The sequence below is a fragment of the Podarcis cretensis genome (assembly GCF_951804945.1).
Source record: "Podarcis cretensis genome assembly, chromosome: 5".
NCBI lineage: Eukaryota > Metazoa > Chordata > Lepidosauria > Squamata > Lacertidae > Podarcis > Podarcis cretensis.
Window position 1 is genome coordinate 61,066,008 of NC_137174.1, and position 19,851 is coordinate 61,085,858.

At 42.8% G+C, this 19,851-nt stretch overlaps 1 long non-coding RNA gene across 1 annotated transcript in view; it reads right to left on the bottom strand.

The window, feature by feature from the left end:
• LOC307217497 overlaps positions 1-19,851 on the bottom strand; it is a 267,460-nt gene that overhangs the window by 153,964 nt on the left and 93,645 nt on the right. The gene's annotated exons all lie outside the window — the stretch shown is intronic.

A 19,851-nucleotide genomic window follows, 5' to 3' on the forward strand; every position in this document is an offset into this window, starting at 1 on the left:
TTTAACTCACTGGCTATGGAAAGTTATGTGAACATAAAAATCACTACGTTTTCTTCAAAATACATAGAAGCAGGGTATATCGCCATCCACTGCTTTCATATATGTGAAAATATACGCAGTAGCAAAGAGTGCGCAGTGAGCCACCACTCCTCACCTGACCTGCAGTCTGTCAGTTGCTGCTGCTTCCCAGGAGGTCTATCACGGTCCGGTTCACGAGTGACTTAAGTCCTGGCTGGGGACATCGGGATGGGGGGCAAGATGGCGGGGTGGGAGCAGGAACGGGAGTCCAGAAACCAGGAGTCAGGAAGCCAAGAGTCCAAGGGTCAGAGAGCCGGGAATCAAGAAGCCAAGGGTCCAAGGGTCAGGAAGCAAGGAGCCGCGAAGTCAGGGGTCCGAGAATCAAGAAGCAAGGAGTCACAAAGTCAGGGGTCCGAGGATCAAGAAGCAAGGAGTCACAAAGTCAGAGGATCAAGGAGCAAGGAGTCACAAAGTCAGAGGTCCAAGGAGCAAGGAGCCAAATACAGCAAAGCAGGGAATGTGTTGCTGTGGCAAAGAGCAAGGGAAATGCTGACCTTATATCCCTTCTGGCTCTTGCCACCAGGTGCTGTGAGTTACCAATCGGCCTCACCTGTGCAGCCACGCCTTGCCTCTCCAGAACAAACTTAGAAAGGCCCCAGTCCTGCAGAGTCCTACTGGTCACAGGGCCTGGCTCCTGCACGCACTCCTGACAAGGTCAATGGCAAGAGGCGAGGTGGTGGTGAGGGCAGTGTGGTGCAGACACACTCTTGGAGACAATGCACTGTATTGGCACCACCCTAACTTTACAGCCACTTTGCCTCTCCCTTGATACCTCCTGATAAATGACAGCAACTGGAGGTCAGGTGAGTGATGAGATGCAGATTGACCAGTTTATCACACATCTGCAGCAGATATGAGAGGAAATCCTTCTTGCCTGACACCAGTAATGAAGACACTAAATGTGTTTAAATGGTTAACAACTTTATTTAAGGAGGGTAATTAAATTCTGGTTACGTGAAGGTATATCTGAGGAGGAAAAAAAATACCACAACTGCCCAGATTGGCAACACCACTCAGGCCCCACAACGGTAGCACTCAGGCCCCACAACGGTAGCATTGTTAGTCATGTGAGTGAACTGAGGAGATCCTATTAATCCATCTCACCACCACCACTTGTCAGCCTTCAGCAAGACAAAGCCACCAGATCCAAAGTCACAGATGAACATTCAGTTCCCTTAATATCAGTTCAAACAACATATATCCCGCCCCCCCCAAATGAAACCAGTTCATACATTTAGCTGTAAATTCTAAACTAACGATTAATGCACATGCATGGGTGAACTAGCTCCAAGTTTCAGTTAAATGAGCAGAAAACTCTGTTCACATTATGAATGTTTTTTGGGGGTGGGGGACTTAGTTACAGTAGGCTGTGAAATTGTTTCTTTTTTTCCTTTGTACACACTTTTCAGTACTATTAATTGCTGGAGTCTAAATTGTCTCAGTTTGGCCAAACTACTAAGAGTAATTTTTACTGTCTTGTTGGGCTTCTATAATCACTGCGTGTCTGTGGCTTGCTAATTAAAGAAAACACTTTTTGTTAGAGAGATGAATTCTGTAAGAATGAAAGACTATTTTTGTTCTGAGGCAGGAGCCGTTTCCCTTCCAGCAAAGTATTTCTAATACATGGAGAGTAATTATTTTTAAACTACATGTGTCACAGTGAGATCTATGCCAAGTTCATGTCTCTTGTAGAAATCAGTATCTAGACCTGTATCCTATGGACAGATTACAGTTTCTCTTTCTTTTAGATAAAGGAAAACATGCATTCACATTAACACTTGTGGGACTGAATTAAGTTTCCATTGTCTAAACAGCAAATCATTCCCTATCAGTCTTTTCTTTTGGTAGCATTCAATGACTAAACATCGTCATCCTTTTGTAAGCCTCCTGTGTCTGCCTAGTGATTCTTCCTTCTTTTTGCTACTGTGGACCAGCTCTGCAGCAGCCATCAGAATATAGTCTCCCTCAAATACATTGATAGCGCTAGAGGACCCCATTCCGGAAGCACCATAAGCCTGTCATTCTTAAATGGCAATGGGGCACTCAGGTGGAACTGAAACTAATGTAAAAAAACTAGGGTAAATGTATCCAAATATTTAATTAAACAAAATGGAGGGCTAAAATACACACAGGGAGTACAGTGGTACCTTGGGTTAAGAACTTAATTCGTTCTGGAGGTCTGTTCTTAACCTGAAACTGTTCTTAACCTGAAGCACCACTTTAGCTAATGGGGCCTCCCACTGCCGCCGTACCGCTGCTGCATGATTTCTGTTCTCATCCTGAACCAAAGTTCTTAACCTGAGGTTCTGGGTTAGCAGTAACCTGAAGCGTCTGTAACCTGGAGCGTCTGTAACCTGAGGTACCACTTTACAATTCTATGCCTGCTTAACAGTAAGTCACTGAGTGCGAACAGGACTGCAGCCTAAACTGATTAATCGCCCTGTATTTGAACTTTTTGCACAGATACTTTAGAACCCTGGGTGAACAAGAATCATTCTTTCTCTTTGGTGTTGCCGATGTTAATTTTGTTTTCTACTCATGGCTTGAAAAGGTTGGAAGGTGCAGCTGCTGAATCCTTTAAAAAAAAAAACAAGAAGAAGAAGAAAGAAAGAAATTCTAATCTCTTTGAAGTTTTGGATGAATTTCAGACTCAAATCTGAGCCAAATCACAGCAAATGTATTTGCAGCCTTTCAGAACTTCATCAGCTTTTATTCTGAATGGAGCATTACCTGTCTTGTCCCACTTGCCCAGGAGCAAAGTTCTTTCTTGTCTCCTGACTCTGAGCCTTCATGTCAATAATGTTTGAGCTTTATTTCTCTTTTGCTTAAGCCAATGGAATTCGGGGTGGGTTTTTTGTGGCAATATTGTTTAATTGGTCTCTTGAGCTACAAACTACTTTCAATGCAGGGAATTAGTCCTGGACCCTCTTCCTAGCCAGACGTCCCTATATCTGCCTGAAGCCTCCTTCTATTGGCATCTTTGTGGTTTTCCTCCACACAACCTTCTTAATCATTATATAAGTCTCCTGCCATATGCTGTTTGCGGCATGCCCATTCCCACCCCCGGCTGTTACTCTTTTATCCTTGGAAAAAATGCAAAGGAGGACGAGAGTCAATCAACCAGCTGTGGAGGTCATGAGGAGAACACATAGCAGTATGTCGAAAATAAAATATGAAATAGATGAAACAAAATACAGGTGTATAACCTCCTACTTAGCTTTAACTCGTATAAACATGCTAAAACATCGCCTTCTGAAAATGCAGAGGCTTGAGAATCCTAAATGGTAGGCGCATAAGAAACCTTCAGTTCCATCTTTAGTTCTATAAGCAGTGAAGTTTAAAAAAAAAAAAATCCACCTGCCATTCCTTCAGAATTATCGATCGGTCACCTAAAGGTTTGACATGGCACAGAGAAAGTGGGTAGAGAAAAGGTTTCCTCACTCTCTCATGACGCAAGAACTTGTGAATATCCAAGGAAGCCGAATGTTGGAAGATTCAGGACAGTTAAAGTGCTTCTTCACACAACACACAGCTGAACTGTGGAACACATTCCCACAGGAAACACTGGTGGTCACCAACCTGGGTGAATTGGACAAGAGAATCAGACAGATTCGTGGAAGATAAATGTTTCAGGGCATTATCAATGGCTAATGCCTCTGCAGTCAAAGATTGTATGCTTCTCAGTACCAGTTGCTAGAAACATCAGGAGGGGAAAGTGCATGGATCCCGCTTGCAGGTTTTCCACAGTCATCTGGGCGGCCAATGTGAGAACAAGATGCTGGACCAGATGGGCCTTTGGTTTTCCTTACAGTCTTACATTTGAGAAGGTGTGGTTTTTCATGCACACATTTTGCTTGTGATCACTCGCTATGTCAGCGGTTCTCAACCTGTGGGTCCCCAGATGTTGTTGGACTACAACTCCCATCATCCCTGAGCTCTGGCCTTACTAGCTAGGGGTGATGGGAGTTGTAGTTCAACATCTGGGAACCCACAGGTTGAGAAAGGCTGCTCTATGTGATCACTCATTATTGGTTACATTAAATCACTCGTTATTGGTTACATTTTAACCTTGATTTTTGAAGAACCCAAAGGAATTTAGCACCCTCCCCTCAGGTGTTCCAAACAGGGCTAAATTAAACATGTGATGAGGGACAGTGGTGTGAGCGTGGTAGCTCTACCTTCTCTCTGTTGCTGTTTTCATGGCCTTGCAACTCATGGAATGCAGCTGTCTGCAGTGGGGAGCCCATTGTATCTGCAGAAAAGCAGGGTTCTAAAATGTGTGGGAGGCCTCCATTGATACAAAATGCTATATGAAGCATTATCCATGCTACGCCCTTTGCCAAAATAACCCTATTTTGACTACCTGAAATTATGTTGGCATCTCAACTACAAAAAGAGGTATTCTAACTAAGGGTGCTGGAAAATTCTGTCAGAAATGGAAACAAGATCAGAAATTGTTGCAATTTGCATGTTTGTCAGAGGTCAGGATTAGAAATCACACTATTACCACTTCTGAGTCCACAGACATGTAAACAATTACATTATTTTTCTGCATTTCTTGTTGTTTCCCTTCTATTGAGATGCAGTGAAAATGATTACTTAATGAATTACTTTACCTTTGGCCATAGCAGATAGCAAAACCACTAGCAAAGGTTTTAGCAGAAGCTGAACTGCAGCAGATTGGAAACAGCACTGATTGTGGCAAACATAGGACAGAACAGAAATTGCTGCCTCCTTACATCCCAAATTCTAACACAGGGTAATATATCAGTAAGATACAGATGGAGCAACTGAAACTACCATACAGCATTAATATCTTCAGGCTATGAATCAAAACCCCTTAGAATCTGGGTTCCATCTCAGGCATCTCCCTGATCATAAGTTTTCTCATAAATTCTTTACAGCTCCTCTGAAAGTTGGTCGGTTCGGGTAGTTCATCACCAACCAGCCGTAGGCATTTAAATATGCTAAGTATGAAGGGAAGGCGAAACATTCCCTGCTGTTACTTCCATGTGACTAGCCACCAAAACAACCCTTCAGCAATTATAGCTCCTCTATTCACAGGGTTGAGCAGCACGGTGCTGTTGACCCCTGACCTCGAGAAGAGGGGGGATAACAGGGTCAAATACCAACCTATTTATTGCTGAGCAAAGGCAGACATGTCTCCAAATGTAAAGACGCCTTGTCTGGTCTCCCCAAAGCAAGTATAAAATGAAATAACTCTCATTCACATTCTTTCCCACAATGAAATTCTCTCATTCCTTGTTTGTTCGTGAGGTTTACTGAGGGACCAGGATACAAGAAGCGGCCTGGAATTGCATTCCAGTCTTTTAAATACACCATTGCAAGAGTTTTGGAATTAAGGATAGCAGTGTATAGTTTCAACAGAAATTAATTATTATAGTAGTGTGGTTTTTAAGGGAGTTCTTAAAGAGTCTCGCGGTGCCACAGACAAATAATAATCTTTAAACAGAAAACAGCTTCAAGTCTGCTTTCCAGCTACTGTTAAGAATATCACATGTTACAATCTAAGAATGTTATTTTGCTACAAGACAAGGTGACACTGAGCTATGGAGATAATGCAAGAGCATTGGAAACAGAAAGCTGGGTGGAATGTCATTCCAAACACTTTTTTTATAACTTAATAACAAATGCAAATAACGGCAGCAACTTTGGAACATAGGTTGCAAATAACAACCTATCATTTTGTGTCATTTTGCGGGGTGAAACTTAACTTTTGCAAATTTCTTCAGTGAAGGGTCTTAAAAATATTTTTTGGGGTGTGAGGAATTCACATCTGCTATTATTTTTGTGGCTAGACAAGATTTAACTTGTCTCTGTTTGATGAAGAAGCACATAAGCTGCTTCTGGAAAACCAAAGAATTTTAATTTTACCTTATGAAAATGTAAGGTAATGCTAAAAAAATTATATAGAACTGCAAGTACTTATGAATCATTTTTAATTATTTCTTTGCAATTTCACAGACATTTTACTTATCAAGCAAAACTAAGTTATATTTATTAAGCTCAAATATCTTTGGAATTTCCAGGTCATGTTACAACTTGTTAGCACCCTTCATTTTTTTGAATTTGCATAATATCCAGTCACTTTGCACATTCACCAGGCCTCAAGGAGAATAGGCACATACTATAATAATTTGATGAAATGTTGAGGAGGGTCCATTAGAACTGTGACAGGGGTAAAAGTTTCATCTTCCTGTAAATTCCCTCACACTGTTCAGCTGACTGGAGAACAAGTGAGAGCGCTTAAAAGGGGGCTGGACTGTAAAAAAAAAAAGGGATCCTCTGAAGGAAGGGTAGGATATAAATTTAATAAACAATAAATAAATATTTATCTGGAGCCCTGACCCACTTATTCCTTTTGTTTTGCTGATGAATGGAAGGATACATTGTGAGTCATGTAAGATTAGTCAGCAAGCCAGAAGGAGCCCAGAAAGCACAGACTGCACATCTGAACAAGAAATATGGGGGAAGGCATGTTTCTTGGAGACTATGCATATTGACCAGGGAATGTACAAAATGCAGTTGAGATATGTACACAATTTAGTCACTATATGCACATGCCTCAAGGCCTGTTGGGGATTATTTACATTGACAGGAAAATGTACACAATTCCATCTTCATGGGAAAATTACTGTATGTGCACATTTTCCACAAGGCCTAGTGACTGTGCCCAATGGCTAATTATTATGCACATTAACTTCTCAATTTGCATTCCCTTTAACATATATACACAAACAGTTCTGAGGCAATGATCAGCCATCACAACGCAAAAACTAACCAGTAAAGTCCCATGCGTTATATCTACACAGTGTAGTCCTTCAGTTGCACTAAAGAAACACAAAATAGTATGAATGAAAAATGCAGAATTCTCCTTCAAGCTTCCTCATGGCGCTAACACTTATAAAGCAGCTTTCAAAAAATAAAATTGTCAGAATGAGGATAACCATCAAAATAGTAACAAAGAACCTATCATATACATGATCTGTCCTACTGCTTGGCCACAACAAATGCCAAAGAAGCTATTAAACACGAGGGGAGGGAAATTAAAATTAGGGGTGGTATCCAACAAACATGTCCCATCAGCACAAGGATCTATGTGTGCACAATGGAACTTCCCCCCTCCTCCCTCACACACACTGAATTTGTTCACACAATTCTCCACAGCAGATTTGGGAGTGTGCAGGCTGTGCATGGGAAGGGAGAGGAGAGTTCTACTGCGCATGTGTAAATGCTTGCACTGACAGGGCACACCTCGGTCTTAGGCTGCAACCCTATTATGGAGTTACGCCACCTGAGGGACTTTAGGATTCACCAGGAGCCTCACAAGCAGAAAATCAGATATGTTGTTTCCAACACATATGTCTGCAGAATCTGCCGACAGAGCCATTTTGCTAATGAATACACATGCCAGCAGAATTATATTTTATCTATTTATTAAAATGGCCAGAACACAGCACAGTTGTGGATGGGACGTGGGTGTCCTGTTCAGGTCCCATTTAGTAAGTCCACAGACAGGGTAAGGCAGGGGTCAGCAAACTTTTTCACCAGGGGGCCGGTCCACTGTCCCTTAGGCCGGACTATATTTTGAAAAATAAAAATAAAAAATGAACGAATTCCTATGCCCCACAAATAGCCCAGAGATGCAACTTAAATAAAAGGACACATTCTACTCAGGTAAAAACACGCTGATTCCCGGACTGTCCGTGGGCCAGATTTAGGAGGCGATTGGGCCGGATCCAGCCCCCGGGCCTTAGTTTGCCTACCTGTGGGGTAAGGTAATGCAGTTCTTGCAACACCAAGGAGAGCTCTCAGGGAGCAACTACAATGAAGTCTGGAGGTGAGCGGAGGCCTTTTGAGCCTCTGCCTCCAGTCCACCTCTTCTTGGCTCTATCCCCTTTGTTGGAGAGGTACAAACTCTCCAAGGGTCAAACCTCTGACCCGAGGACAGATGTTCCACTTTTACTTTGTGGTCTCCAATCTGCTGCAGTCCCTGCACTGTTGGATTGGTGGGATAACCTGAGAGGCACTAATTTCTTGGGCCCAAGGGAAGACACATGTGAGTGCCATGGGGTTCATGGGCCCAGGAACAACAACGGGCCCAGGACAGAACCTTGTGGCACCTCATTTGGCCATTTTTTCCCAGGATGACAAAGAACCATTGGTGAGCACTGTTTGAATTTTGACAGTCAACCAGCTACAAATCCACCAACAATTACATCATCTAGTCCACATTTTACCAGCTTCTCTGCAAGAATATCATGGGGGACTTTGTCAAAAGCCCTCCTGAAATCAAAATACACTACATTCACAGAATTCCCCTGATCAATCAAGCTTTTATCAGGAAAAGAAGTGAGATTCATTTGGTATGACTTGTTTTTGAGAAACCCATTATGGGTCTTAGTAATCACAGCATTCTTTTCTAAGTGCTCACAGAATGACTGTTTAATTATCTGTTCTAGGACCTTTCCTGGTACCAATATCAAGCTCACCAGTTGGTAGTTACCGTACCTCAGTCTTCTCCCCCCACTGCTCTCAAAAATTATTTCCTGGTTTGTTTTGAACTAGAAAAGCTTGCTCCAGTTTGTTTCCCATCGTCTTCTTGCTGAAAACTGAGTGAAGGAGCTCTTTTCAAGCCTGAGAATTCCCTTACCACTATCCTGTACTAAATTTTGAGAGAGACTTGGCTGTGTGGCTGAGTTGTTATCTGTCAGTATAAATATTTTGCTACAGAACCAAACCGGGTGCTTTTTATTAGCTTTATAAATCCAACTGAGTCAACAAGTAAATAAATAGAATAAATCTTTGTTCTGTTTTCAGAACCCACCAAGGGTTGTTGTCAGGGAATGGGGCTGGGTTTTCTTTGGAACAGCTTATTTTTGCTAATCAAAACCTCCAGCATAGATCTCATGAAGTGAAATGGAAATGGTCTCCTCCTGGCAAATTGTCTTGTATGAATTACTTTTGTTTGTGTTTGGTTTCCCTATCACTGTCTGTTTATATAGCATGAAATGCAGAATAATAGAAGACTGAGTATTTACATTCTCTCCCGGGTAATTTAATCCTGACCACAATTCTCCTGATGTGCCGCAGCACAATTACATTCTACAAACATGGATCGTTGCAACGCAGTGATGCATAGATGTTCCGGTAATCATTTCTGCATTGCCATGCAGTTAATTCATTGGGGCCTTCGAGGCAGCAGTGTTGGATTGCTTTAGGCAATTACTGCTATTTATTATTTCCAACATCACCCACAACATGATAGGTGCTTTGCCAATACACAGCAGGCACCATCCTGGCACCAGGGAGAGTGATAAAAATTGGCCTGATTAGAAAAATATCACATCTTATTAAACTTCCCATGCTTTCCATTTTATTATGATTGAGCTTATAGGACTTTTTCACTGAGTGTTATAATCAAACTGTGGAGGTATGCATATATTTAGAGAAGCGTCGCTCCAAACCTTACGCCACATGCTGTGAAGTGCACCTTAATGAGATTTGCATCTTCCTCAATCTGGCTTCCATAAGTAGAGACTGGGAAGGGAGAAGGGATTTGCTCTCGGGAACTCATAGAACCTGCAAGAAGGGCTTCCATTGCACCAGATTTGCTCCTAAACATTACAGTCGGTTTCCCTAATTTAGCACATATTATGCAAGGCACAATCTCTGCCGGTCAGAAGATCAATTTCACAGCTCTTTCTGTTATAATCACAGTTAAAATGTTAAATGATTAATCTGAAGGTTACCTGTAAGTTTTGTTAGAAAAACATTCTTGGGAGGGGGAGTAAGAAGGGCAGTTGTTTGTGGAAGAAACTCTGAAGGTATAGCACAAAGACGTACAGCAACTTTTAGATCAGTGGATATAAGTACAATAGCTCTGGAGAATCTGGAATAGAAAGCCCTGTTGAAATGGACAGGTCTATGTACTGCAGAGAGGATATGTCCTAAGCTAGAAGATTTGACCTTGAAAAATTTCAGTACCTTAACACAATGTCAGTAGCTGCTGTAATGTACACGCGGCTGCCCTGTGTGGTAAATTGCTGAACTACAGGAGCCAGTGAAGTACCTTCTTAACTGCGTCTGCACCCCGGGCTGACTATGGGATCCTCATTCTAGACAGGAAGCAGAGGCGGATTTAGGAGGGTATAAGCAGTTCTGTTGCACCGGGTGCAGAGCATTGGTGGCACCACCAGGGATGCCACAACCATTATTTACAATGTATCATGACAGAAGGAAGGGCGCCAGATTTTGCCATTGCACAGGGCACTGCTGAAATTTGAGACTCCAGGTTCTGCCATTGCAGGAAGGAATATAATGGTCTTCCCTTGCCAGCTTCGCTTCGCTTGAGCAACAAGGTATTTTGGAGCTCTGACATGTTCTTGCATCCTTGATTATTCTACAGCTATGCAAGCTGAGGCTTTTGGGAATCATAGTCCAAAGCACTTACAGCTCCGGCCTAGATTTCTGATGATACTAAAAAGTTTGGGCTTGTTAAAACATAAAGAAGATCGTGAAGAGCTCCAAAAGGACCAATCCAAACAGAGTGAATGGGCAGTAAAGTGGCAAATGCAATTCAGTGTAAACAAATGTAAGGTGATGCATGTCAGAACAAAAAAAGAAAAAAAGTAACTGAAAAGAAAACTGCTGATAACATAGTGCCATTATACAAATCTGTGGTGCTACCGCAATTGGAATAATGTGTACAGTTTTGGTTATCTTATCTCAAAAGGGGTATTATAGAGCTTGAAAAGCATTCTGAAAAGGGCCACCAAAAATATCAAAGGAATGGAGCAAATTCCATAAGAGAAAAGATTGTGGCATTTGGGACCTTTTCGTTTAGAGGAAAGGGGAGTAGTAGGTGACACAACAGAAGCTTATAGAGAGTGGATGGAGAAAGGTTTCTCTCACTCTCTCATAACATTAGAACTCATGAACATGCAATGAAGCTGAAGGTTGGGAGATTCAAATAGATAAATGTGCTTCTTCATGCAGCTCTGTGGAACTCACTCCCACAGTGATGGCCACCACCCTGGATGATTTCATGGAGGAGAAGCCTATCAACATCTACCAGCCACAAGGACCATGATCCATCCCCATTGTCAAAGACAGGATGCCTCTGAATACCAGATGCTGGAAACTGAAGGTGGGAAGAGTGCCATTGCGCCCATGTTCTCTTTCCAGGTTTCCCACAGGCTTGTATCTGGCCACTGTGAGAACAGGGTGCTGGACTAGGTGAGCCATTTGCCTGATCTAGCAGGCTTTTCTTATGTATGAGACCACTAGATTGCCAAAGACAGCACTGGAGTACTTTCTGGGCCCTGGTTCTCCACTAGTGTCAAAGAGGAAAGTTCTTGGGATTCCATTTAATGCCCAGTATTCACCAATTGAAATATTTTTTTTAGGGGAAAACCAAACCAAACCTGAGATAACTTAACAATAGGACAAGGCTGCGAGGGCTAAGAGCGCTAACTCTTAGTATTCACATGCATTGTGTAGCTATACAAATCCACAAGAGGCCCTTTCAACAAAGAGCGAGGGGAGCATATTTTAGCATATCCCATAAATCATATGCACTTACAAATGGCCTAGCTGTTCATTGCTGCTAGTGTAAACACTGCTCTGTTCTCATCCAACCAAGAAAAGAAGCAGGAGGAACTGACTTTGACAAATGTAAACTATTCAGCGTTTGTTGGCAGGATTCATTTTACATCAGTCAACAACAATTCTGCCAGGACTGCTAAACATCTTTGGGGAGTCCACACCCTGACAGTGATTTCTAAAAAATATCCCAAGGAGAACCACAGGCTGAAGAAAAGTGCTAGTATAAATTTAGCTGGAACTTTCCAGGATAATGTTTCAAATCTTTGGCAATTCAGGCCAGATATAGACAGTGACAGTCAATGGACTTATGCATACCCTCCAACATTTCTCCGATTAAAATAGGGACATCTTATTTGATAATGATGGATGGTGATGATGATATATATATACCCCACCCATTTGACTGGGTTGCCCCAGCCACTCTGGGCTGCCTCCAACATATATTAAAACCTAATAAAGCATTAAACTTTTAAAAACTTCCCTATGCAGGGCTGCCTTCAAATATCATCTAAAGGTTATATAGTTACTTATCTCCTTGGCTCGGGGGCCGCATAACACCATATCCTCCAACATTTCTCTGGTGAAAATAGGGACGTCCTATCAATGAAAAGTAGTACATTCTGGGATCAAATCAGAAACTGGGATGGCTTCTGTAAATCCAGGACTGTCCTTGGAAAATAGGGGCACTTGGAGGGTCTGATTATTTTCAGTAAGACTCCACATCACCTCCCACTAAATTTGGTAGATACCTGAAGGCCTTTTCATACATTATATTGTCTCAAATAGAAATTAATCTCTGCAGAAAACAAAATTTTATCTGGAATGTTTGAAGGATGGCATGGGGGGGGCAGTGGTAACTTTCAAATATGTGTACCCAATCCTATAAAAAGTACTCACAACTTCCTTCATGCATTACAGTACTCCCAGCATGTCAGCTACTATGGGCAATAATAGTTTGATTTGAAAGTTGTTGCGTTTGGCACTCTAATTGCATTGACTTTAGGCCTTAATAGAAATGGAATAATTGAATAACCCTGTTTTAATGGCAGGTTTCTGTTTTGGTATACTACTACTACTACTACTACTACTACTAATAATAATAATAATTTTTTATTTATACCCCACCCTCCCATATTAAAGTTTGCTGCAATCCAATCATGTCATAGTAAGGTTTGGGCTTATGTTGACTTCTTTCCCTGCAGAGGTGGTAAATCTATTTAAGTGTCTGCCCCCAGAAATGGATAGAACTAGAAGGCTTCTTGATGGACTCACCCCAGGGATTCCCCAGGGTATCTCCAGATGACATGGCTGCTGCTTCTTTCAAAGCCTAAATTGGTCAGAGGGATACTGAAATAATTTGAGCTGTTGGCACAAGACCATGAGAGCACCATCTTTCATTCCATTGGGAGTGAAAGTCCATCACTGTACAGTACAATCCCTGGAGGATACTGCCTCCCCCACTGGGGAGCTGAGAATTGCCAAGGCTGTAAGAGAAACCTTGAGAAAGGACAGAAGGAAAGAAGATCTTTGGCTACCTCATATTTAAGCCTAACACAACCCACCCTGTCACAAATCCTTAGACTCTGCTGACTTCTAAAGATTAATTGAATTTTCACCCACACACACCCTTCCTGAAACTTACAAAAACTGCTGGGCTGAACACCCTCAGCGGTGACACCCTGTAAGCGGTATTCCCCTCCCTAGCAAGACCCACCTGGCACCAACATTGCTATCTTTGGGGCGCAAGGCTAATTTCATTCCCCTTCGCTTTTCCATGTATTATTTTTAACATGTTGTTATTATATGCAATGTTTGTATTTCATATTGGTTTTGTAAGACGCCTTGAAAGCTCTACATAGAAATTGTTCAAATTGACCAAATGAGCAAACCAGCAAATAAATAAACCAGATGCATCTCTAAGAAGAAGAAATAGCCCTGATAGTAATTACCAGGTATGATTTGCTATATCACTTTCTGTGCCTCCTGATCAGCACTTCCTCAGCAAGATAACCATGAGCACGAACTTGATTCTGAGTAGACATGATTAGTGTTGTCCTGTACAGATATCCTTTTGCTCTTCTTTCCTTTCCTTTTTGTAAAGTATATTTCTATACTAGGTTGCAAACTAAGCCCGCAGTTCGTGCACATTCAGCTTTACATGTATGGGCAAATTTTTAAAAAAATTAAAAAGGGGGCAGAAAGGGGGTTCCTGGAAAAATGACTTTGGTAATCCTACCCACCATTGAACCCAATGGGTTTTGACTATACATGATTTGGCTTTAGGTGCAATCCCCAAAATGTAATCCCTATGGAGGTTATGGGGCTATGGTACTCTGATGTTATATTAAACCTGGAAGCAATTGGTATTTTGCCTTCTCAGTTAAAGACTCAAGGTGGAGCCGCTATACTAGCTTTTTGGAAGGTGGGTCACTGTTGCTTACCAGGGAGGGCAAGGTGGCAGTGAGATTGCCATGATGCTAATGCAACAGCAGGAGTGCCAGTTTGGCTCCACCGGACCATTTGCACTGCACCAACTTCCCCGCTGCCTCTCCCCTTGACCTCTCAGTAAGCAACAGTGACCTAACTGCCAGGAAGCTAGTGTAGCCCCCCCCCCTTCTGCAGCAGAGTGCATCATTTTTAGACTTTTGGCCTTTAAGCGATAATTTCCAGGTGAATCCTTCCTTAACTGCAGCTCCACAGCCAGATCAGCCTTCCCATAACCTCTAATTAGTTCACAAAACCTTTTTTTAAAAAAAATATTCTTGTACCCATCTCTGTATCTCTTTAACTTAGGGACAAGCATTTCCTTGAACACAGCATGCTCGGTTTTTCCGGCTTGTGGTGCCAGAAAGGAGGGATTACATTTTGGCTGCTGGCTGCCTTCCAAACTATTTTAAACTCTATTCCCCCATGTCTTTGCAAACACATTGATCTTTAACAGTCTCAGCATTTCCCAAGTTTCAAGGCTCAACGCTGATATTATTCTAAAACCAGATTTATACTCTTAGGAGACAATGCTCTCAGAAATATCGTGGTGCTAACAGTAAGGCCCCTTCCTAGACATCTAATTGGGTCCTAGAGATTCATTTCTTTATCTGGGGTAAGCAAGGACTGGAGGGTGACTGGTAAAGCAATGTGCTATTATTGAGCCATGTTCACCAAATGATGACTACGCCCTCCTCCCCACACAACCTGAATAAGGGGTCTGCAGGAGCATTGTTCTTACAGACTTCCCATATTTCAAATAGGAAGTACTAAGGTGAGCATCTTTCTGCTGACACCACCTTTTCAAACTGTGAAATGTATCATGCACAATAAGCACTCTTCAAATCAGGACAAAAATAGCTCCATGGTGTAAAGGTTGATACTTTATTTTGCCTCCAAGGGCAGCGCAACGTGCTGGTCTTGCATGTAGGCAAATTAGTTTTTCTTCCAGAAGATGTTTCATCAATTCTCCCTCAACTGATACCAATGCGGCTGCCAATATCAATATCCCACAGAAGAGATAACAGGAGAAGTGCTGGAGCGAGGTGGGAGATATGCTGGTGTTTTGTCTGGTTTTTTAAGGTAATTTGGCTCCTGCCTCTCAAGGTATTTTGGTTTATTGCAGTATTACGCCTCTTCCTGGTGCAATACTGCACAAATTTCGCACACTGCCTTACGAAGCTGTTTTCCTCCATAGCATTTGAGCCCCCACCCCAATATTAAGCATTGCGGACACTGACTTTGGTTCCCGCTGTAATCACTGTCCTGGTAGATCAGATGCAAAACAGCATCAATAAATGTCCCCACATTGTGTGTAAAGACAGAGCAACAGAACAACAGAAAACAACAGGTTCTAATTTCCCCTCCCATTACCCGTTGCATTCTATTGCGTGGACAGGCGGAGTCCCCAGATCCCACGCGGTCCCCACGTCATGTGGAATAACGACTCAAGACAACGTGCTATGGGATTAAATTGGCCACAACTTTATTAAATTTCAAATGTGGGTAGACCTTGGCTCAGGCATTGGGCGTTCTCCCTCCCCAGTCCCCAGCCGGGGACCTAGGGAGCATCAGGGTTATCCAGTGTGTGGGGGGGGGATGGGCCGGCTCTGGAGAACATATGTTCAAGCAGAGATAGCCGCCCCCGTTACGCCGCCACCGCAGGGGAGAGCAATGACGACCTTTCGGCGTACGGTCAAAGCCTCCCTTCAGAAAACCCCTTTAACGGGGAACCCTGGTATCACCGCCGCAAAGAGGAAGATGGACTAAAGGATTCTGCCCAAGGCCTGATACCGCCACCCGAGATCGCAAAGATTGCGGTCTCGCCGCCAAGACTACCTACATCTGAAAAGTGCCTTTGCCATCCTCCAACCAGTCAAGTCAGGCCATGCCTGATGTCGCTCAGCCAACGCTTGTTACCAAGGTCCGATAGGTGCACGCCATCGGGCCGAAATAGCTCCTGCATGTAAACTTTAATGTTGGGGTGTTTCACGACCTGACCTCCCATGCGAGTGGTTGCAGAGCGCACTGCCCTATTGATTTTTTCCACAGTGTACTTAAGTCTAGTGGGTTTGATGTTGCCACGCCAATGCAAGCGTGGCAGAAGTTCAGACCAGAAAATCGTGATACTGGGGTGAGTGGTGTGTACGCTTTCCAGGTCTGCGATCGCTGGAGCCAAGTGAGGATTCCCAGGTAAGATCCTCCCTCTATTGTGTGGGCAGGTAATCCCTCCCCTACCTGGCCTGGTCTCCTTGGCAACGCTTCCCCCAGGTGGGATTGGACAACTGGCTGAGGTAGGCGGAGACCTTCAGGTATCCCACCTGAGGGAAGGCAAAGCCAAGCCTATGCTGTTGGAGCCGCTCCAGATCTAGGGGCTGCACGCGTCCACGCAAAGGCCGCCCCCCATTTTAAGCACTTTGTTATATTAGTTATCATCCCAAAAAATTGCCGTTATTTATATACACCATGATGAAACTAGTTATTCTTTTGACATCTCACTGCCCCCCTTGCAGCAATGATCCATTGTGTGGCAAGTCTGTTCACAGCAACGCTGAGCAAAGGGGCCTTTCTGAACATTAGAAGAGCCTGCTGGATCAGGCCCATGGCCCATGTAGTCCAGCATCCTATTCTCACAGTGCCCTCTCAGATGCCCGTGGGAAACTCCCAACCAAGACCAGAGCATAAGAGCATGTGGGTTCCAGAAACTGATGTTCAGAAGCATTGCTGCCTCTGACTGTTAAGGGTTTACATTGCACTGGGTGACCTTGGTCCAGTCACCATCTCTCAACCTAACCTACCACACAGAGTTGTAGTGAACGTAAAATGGAAAGGGGGAGAACCACGTATGCCACTTTGAGCTCCTTGGAGGAAAGGTGGGATAGAAACATTAGTACAGTGGTACCTTGGGTTACAGACGCTTCAGGTTACAGACGCATCAGGTTACAAATTCTGCTAACCCAGAAATAGTACCTTGGGTTAAGAACTTTGCTTCAGGATGTGAACAGAAATTGTGCGGTGGCGGTGGGAGGCCCCATTAGCTAAAGTGGTACCTCAGGTTAAGAACAGTTTCAGGTTAAGAATGGACCTCCAGAACAAATTAAGTTCTTAACCCGAGGTACCACTGTAGTAGTAGTAGTAGAATTTCTCTTTCCAGTTTTGCCTGTCACATTTTCAGTCTAGCATTCAAGAAATAGCTTTTTTTTTTTGTCAAACAAAATCACATTCATTTTATACTTCAAAAAATAGTAATAGCTCTTGTAGCTTATTTAGAAAAAAAGTGCTGAGAAATACCAGTGAACTTAGGATTTGTTGCTATACATACTGATGCTACTGTGCACATAACAAAATGGCTGTTTGGAGAAGAGGTATAACGGTAACTCCTCTGAGCTATGCTGGGTTTCTGGCTTGAATCTCAGTGGATACTCAGAAAGTATGCTGCCAGTTGTGCACACACACACATACACAATCAATGAACCTCGAGTTATCAGTCTAGCTGCTGCTCTGACTTTGATTGCCTTTAAGTGTATGATGGCAAAGGGCCCATTGTGAGAAGATGCTATTAAATTTGCATTAAATTGTTACTAAATTCATAATATCATCTGTGAATACCAACTAGCCTCATAATGATAGGCCGGGAACAAAATTACAGAAAATTGTAGTCTTTGCTTAGAAATTCTGCCTATTATGATGAAAATTGTGAGGGGAAACCCAGGCAAACTGTTTAGTATTATAAGAAAGTAACAGTATTCATATCTGACCCCTGGTCTGTAATAAAGATGATTGCAAAAAGCTGTGTGCTGATCAGAGGAGGCTTGTGCCCCTGGCTCTGCTCCCCTAAGCTAGTCCAGGCCTTTCTCACCAGCTCACTTTTCACCTCCTGTTCCCTGAGTACAGCATTTACTGAGGTGAAAATTCTGTGCCTAGGCGCTACCATTGCAGCTTGAAGGTGGCAGCTCACACAACAGAAATGTTCTTCACAAAGAAAACTAGTGTCAGGGAGAAGGGTCTGCAGAGGACAAATGCCCATTTGTAGGGACAGTTTAGATACAAGCCACTCTTGCAAACGGACATTGCTGGGCTCACTGTTTACGTCAATCAGTTGACTGGCACAGACAGTGGGCACCTTCAGTGTCATCATCTGATGCCATAATGGCATCAAGTGGTTGACAATGGAAAGCTCCACCCACCTGGAAATTTGGAAATGGGGTTCCTGGACATAGGACGGGACACACCAGTGGGCACTTTGCTGAGGCCCATTCATATCTGGATCAGGTCATGTCCAGACAGCTGGAACATCAGAGCAAGTCATCTAGATCTAGAAAGACTGGATAAGCAGATGAAGCAGAGGTGGAAAAAGCAAAGCCAGAACTACATATTACCTGTAGTTCCATGGTTATTTTCCTGTAGACTTTCCTTCTTAGAATAAAGCAGCTGCAGATGCCTTCAGGCTAAGCCAAGGATCAGTGGGCTTCTCAACATGTCCCCCTCTTGATCTCTACAAACTATGAGGGAGAAGATTCAGTGACTTCTATCCTTATATACACCACTCAATCAGAAGTCAGCTGTGGTGGTTTTCTGCTGTAAAAGAAAGTTGCTGGTTATGTGTAGCTCTGCTCCAAAAAGGAGGAGGGAGTCTGGACCTTCAACGGGAAGGTTTGATGACACTCATCGCCCATCATGCTGACAGGCCCTTAGCTTATCATGGATATAGTGACAATTGCTAAGACTTATAAAGTGAAAAGGATAGCTAGCAGCACACAATAAATGGGATAGCTCCAATCACACTGAAGTTTGAAACAGAAAAGAACTCACTTGAAACCATCTTGCCCAGTTTCTCAAAAATCTCAGTTTAGAATCTGCTTCAAGATACCAGGTTCACTTTAGAAAAGCAATCCCAAAAGACAAACATTTCCCCCATACGCTTAAATGTTTTGCTCGCACTCCAGCATATATTTCATTCTTCTATATTACTCTCTAATGAAAGATTCCTTATTCTGAAGCATCTCTTGTCCCTTTTTTACTTTCTTGGCAATAATGAAATGCTCATACAATCAGAGTAAGGGTATTTTGTACCATCAGAATAATTAGTGATCCCTATTCTGTAGTGATAAGAACATCTGGAAATGTAGCAGCTGTTTGGGTCTGATGTAAAAGAGAGAAAGGACACCAAGAAGGTGACTGTTTTTCATGGACTATTGGATCCACACTTCCTACAACATGATATGGAAACCACAAAAAATGCATGCTTATTTCACTAAGAAATCAGTAAGTCAATTACCTCCCTACTGGGGAAAGCAAATATTACTTAATTTGGAGCTTGTAAACATTTCCGTTAAAAATGACTTATAGGTATGGCAGCAAAACAACATCAAAGGATGGCTATCTCATATTGTAGCTGCCTACTGAGACATCAATAGCAGCCAGCCCAGCTCAAGTCATTAGTCAATGTCTTGGAGAACAGCCAATATCAGAAACTTCAGGGAAATTCAGTTTCCCCCTTAGACATTTGTGGACTCACCTACAGAAAGGGAAATTTCTAGAATCCCTTACAGGAAGGTTTAGGCGATGAAAAATGTGTGGTTTTAACCACACTGCTGTAATCATAAATGTCTTAATTATCCACAGAAATATCTCATCCTATTTGAATCCTGCTAAAACATT